At 50.8% G+C, this 4,632-nt stretch overlaps 1 long non-coding RNA gene across 1 annotated transcript; it reads right to left on the bottom strand.

Moving 5' to 3' along the window:
• Positions 1 to 890: 890 nt before the first annotated feature.
• On the bottom strand, positions 891 to 4,360 carry LOC107160924. The gene is made up of 3 exons (XR_001505912.2): positions 3,093 to 4,360; positions 2,607 to 2,794; positions 891 to 1,743 (listed from the first exon to the last, which is right to left on the bottom strand). It is a non-coding gene; the product is annotated as an uncharacterized LOC107160924 (long non-coding RNA).
• Between the last annotated feature and the right edge of the window lie 272 nt (positions 4,361 to 4,632).

Raw genomic sequence — 4,632 nt, 5'->3', positions numbered from 1 at the left:
GGAGACTTCAGTGCACTGGAGCCCAGTTCTTGGCCCCTAGAAGGAAACAGCATTCCAGAGAGGGCCCAGGTGTCTCCCAAGAACTTGTCATGTGGGAGCCCTGCCACCTGCAGCTCCCACTGCCCTGCTCAAGGAGTGCTCACCCTGCTTAATGCTGAGGGCTGCTTAATGCAGGACAAGTGGGCCAAGGAGAGCCTAGATGAACTTGATTGTCCCATCTCTCCAGGCTCCTAGGCATCCATCAAGGGAGTGCAGGGCCAAAAGCCTTCCTGTCTTCCATCACAGAGCTGTCATCCACAAAGTGCTGCTACCTGGAGGCCCAAGAAAAGAAAGCAGCCCATGCCGGTGGCCCTGACATTGTTGAAGCCCTGGCATCAAGATGGGCTGCCCCCCACCTGCTAAGCGGCCACTTTTGTGTCCAGAGGAAGACTCAGGCACCCTGATGAGGGAGGTTCAGAGTGCGAAGAGGAAGAACTTGGAGGCTGATGCAGAGGTCTTACAGGGCAGAAGAGAGTCTCTGGAGGACTGCACCACCACTCAGTCTGTCCATTCTTTCTTCCCACCTGCAGGCCCTGCCTGGAATGCAGGCCCACTTCCCCCACCCACTGACCCCTCCCCCATGCCAAGTATCCTTGTCAACAGGCAGTTGGAGTTCCAGCCTACTGGGCCCCTGAACCTATCTATCCCTCGACCTTCCACCTCACCTAATAAAGATGAGGGGGAAATCCCAACTTCCATTCCTCTGCCTCCTCCCACTAACCCTTTTTTTTCCTTCAGGCCCAGTCCCAGTGTGGGTGTTACCCCTAATGTGTTTCACCAAACCACACACCTGGCAAGACCTGTGACACCTCCAAATTCCCAAATTCCCACACCTCATACCCAACCCCCATGTGTATTGATTCTCCTTCTCCTCTTTCTCTTCCTCCTCCTTCTCTTCCCCCTTCATTTTCTTCTCTTTCCCCTTCTCCATTCCCTCCTCCTCCTCCTCTTCCTCCTCCTAATAATCCCTCTCCTTTGGCTGCTCCTCCTGCTGCTCCTCTTCCTCCTTCTCCTCATTCCTTCCAAGACCTGCTCTAGTCCCTTCCACTCATAGCCCCAATACCCAGGGCCAGGACTCTGCTAGGAGTGTCCCCCCAACCACCATAGCAAAGTCATCAGCTCATCTTTCCCAGCATCCCACTGTGCTGCCTGAGGACACGGCCATGGACACTACCCCCCCTTCTATGGCGGTGATTTTTCCATCTTCTCCTGCTTCCAGTGACAGCTCCTGCCCATACCTCAAGTCCATGGCTGTAAGCAGCCAGCAAAGGGACAGGCCCCCCAATCCATCTCCCACCCAACTTCAATCTGTACCATTCTGTTGTCCCACAACCCACACTTCAGACTGCATCTGGGAACCCTCATAGGCAGCAAAGAAGAGCCTCTCTTCCCAATTCCCCCATGGTTATTGTGCTGCCAGTCATGGACCATTCACTGGCCTCCATCCTAATCTCACAGTTCCCCTCTTCCTCTTAGTATCTGTTCTTCTTCTTCTTCCTGTAAACTGGATTCTGTTGCAGAAGGTTCTTATTCTCCCTGCATCTCCCCACACTGGTGGGGCACACACTCATCCCGGACAAAACATTCTTGAAGTATCCAGTCCTCGCTGTGCCCTGTTATCCAGATGTTGACGGTGAGGAAGAGAAGGTGATGCTGCTGCACATCCTGAACCTGCAGAGAGTGGGTGCACTGCTCTCCCTCCACCTGGCAGATGACAGAAGAACTTTTGTCTCCTGGCTGCAGGCTGTGCCTGTGGGAGTTCCACCCCCCACCCCACGCCCTGTCCTCCTGCCTTCTGCCATGTGCAGACACAGCAAGAATGCCCTCAGCAGTCCAATGCTCAGCACCTGGATCTGGGACTCCATAGTCTCCAGGGCTGTGAGGAAGGAATTTCTCTTCCTCTTGGATGGGCAACCCAGGTAATTTGTTGGAGAGCAGAAAGAGTCTATGCAGGGCTGGAGTTGTGGCTTAGTGGAAGAGTGCTTGCTTACCATGTGTGAGGCTCTAGATTCAATCCTCAGCACCACATAAAAATTAATAAAATAAAGGTATTGTGTCCAACTGCAACTTAAAATAAATACATAAAAAAGAGTCTAGGCAGAAATAAATACTAATTCCAAATAAGATCTCCTGGTCTTTTGCAAAAGAGCTCATAACCAATCAGGGTCCAAGGCTAGTGTTTTTGGTGACAAGGGGAGAATGAGCTCATCTCCTGGCAAAGGTCAACTTTCCAAGTAGGGCTAGAAAAGGTGGTTACAAACACAGCACACTCCAAGTCATGGAATCAGATCTCTTGACACAAGGTCATTAAGATATGAAAACTATAAAGAGACCTGCATTCAGACATATATTTTTGGATTCAAAACTCCCTCCCCAGGTTTCAAAAGCAGCAGTGTCCTCCAGCTGTTATAGAGACCTGCTTCTATAGTGTCCTACTTTCAGTATGTGACTGTCTAGTGGGTCATCCCATTCACTGCTGAAGACAAAGATGCTTTCTAGTATTCAACCATACAAAACAGAAACATAAACACTGTGTGGCTACAGGGTGTCTTTGCCATTGCTCCTACCTTAGACTCCATGATGTGTGGACAGCATCTTCTTGCTCTGACTTCAGTGTTGTCAGGCCCTCCCTGGGTTCTGTGCAATCAGAAGCCTTCCACAAGACAGTGCAATCAGAACAAAGCCTCTTCCACTTGTAGTTTCAGGAATCTATGGCTCTAATTTGGAAGCTCTTCAGCAGAATCCACAGGATGTTCTAAAAGAACATAGAGTTAAGTGTCAGTACATGGGTCTGGCTGAAGATTTCTCAGGCAGCAGTGTATGGACACAGGGCTGGAGTGGCTGGAGGTGGTTGAAAAACAGCCAGAGATAGAGTTGCTGCTGGGACCTGATCTATGGTGGACAAAGAAAGGTAAAGGCATGGATCAGTAGTGCATGAGAAGCAGAGCTTTGGCTTCTCCAGGTAAAGTCTGGCTAATCAACGTGGGATGGTGAATTTACCAATGGGTTAAAACATAATAAATACACTGTACAATTCGATGGCAGCATCTTACCACTCCTCCTTCCCATTGTGGAGTCCTGTCAACTCCCCGCTGTTCTCTTTCAACGTTTCATGATCATTTGGCTTCCTTGTATCTCCATCTGCTTCTATTGTATTAATCGTCTCTCCTATGAGAGCTTTAATATTATTGAAATAGGTGCTGCGTCCTGTGCTCTCTTTGGCTGAATGGTTCACTGCATTGCCTACTGCCCCAAGGCCCCAGATGCAGGTGCAGATCCCGCCCGCAAGGCGCGTACTGTCCGCGGTGGTCCTCTGCAGTGCCCGCTCCCGCTGAAGAGCCGTTGAGGCGGCAACCTCTTAGAATGCGGCGCCTCTCGGGACGCGCTCTAGCGGCTGCCTGGGCGGCCCGTGGCGTCCGCGGGCCTGGCCGCTCGCTCAGCCAGTTGCCGGCTGGTGTGCAAAGGCGGACGTGCCCGGGTCGCCCTTTCTGCAACTGGCTGCGGCGCGAAGTTGGTGGCGGCCCCCAGAACTTCGGACGCCTCCTGACCTCTGCGACTGCAGCTCGGCGGAGCAGGATCTAGGACTTCCCAAGGGCGGCGGGCGGGTCGCTTGTAACAGGCGCCGCTGGGACGCGTGACGGGCGAGAATGGCGCGTGCAGAACCGCGTCCTTCTGACCGTTGGTCCCCGTGGTGCCAGCTGATTGGGACTGGGTGCCGCCGCCCTCCCAGGCCGGCCTGCCGCCCGGGGCGCCTCGGAGCTGGATACTAGAGGCGACGGAGCGCGTGAGTGTGCACCCGGTTGTCCGCGGGCGCGCAGGGGTGGGGTGGGGGCCAGGGGAGTGGCAGGTGAGCGTGCATGGGCTTCGGGTGGTGCAGAGAGAATACCGTGGGCGGTGTCAGTTGTGCAGGTAGGTTGAAGCACTGGAGGATCAATAAAAACGCCTGGTTTCGCTGCCTTCCAGTTGATTTAGGTTCCCTGTTAGGTCTCGGTTTCTTGAAGCTTCCCCTAACAATGCCAGCTCACTCCTAAAGCTCTTTTTTACCATCGCTTCATTTTGTACTTAGGCTAACACTTCATCATGTATCGTGCTCTGTTTTATGTTTCTAAATTGGATTATTCACTTTCTACAGAGAGATTATGAATCTCTTCAATGAGGACTTTAATATTTACTTTTCTCGAAACTCAGTTTTGGTTTTTGACCTACAAGCAACCAAGCACTGAGCATTTAACTCATGCATTTTCTTCATTAATTGAGCTAATGAAATAGTTATGAAACACCTACTTATGCATTCATTGTGCTGGGGATTGTGCTGGACACCTAACATGCACACTTGATTAAGTCATGGGCCTTTGCATCAAAGAGCCCTTTCAATTTATTGGACAAGAGAAGAGAATTAATTGCTCATTATCTTTCTCACCTGGAAAAATCTCAGAAAATATTTTCAAATTTCACTTTTTTTTTAAAAAAAATTATTTATTCTAATCTAAATTTATACATGACAGCAGAATGGTCTTCCATTCATTGAACACAAATAGAGCACAATTTTTCACTTCTCTGGTTGTACATGAAGTAGGGTCACACCCTTCCTGC

This window comes from Marmota marmota, unplaced genomic scaffold (assembly GCF_001458135.2).
Source record: "Marmota marmota marmota unplaced genomic scaffold, marMar, whole genome shotgun sequence".
Lineage (NCBI taxonomy): Eukaryota > Metazoa > Chordata > Mammalia > Rodentia > Sciuridae > Marmota > Marmota marmota.
Note: the sequence above shows the minus strand (reverse complement) of the source record. Positions and strands in the feature narration are given on the sequence as shown.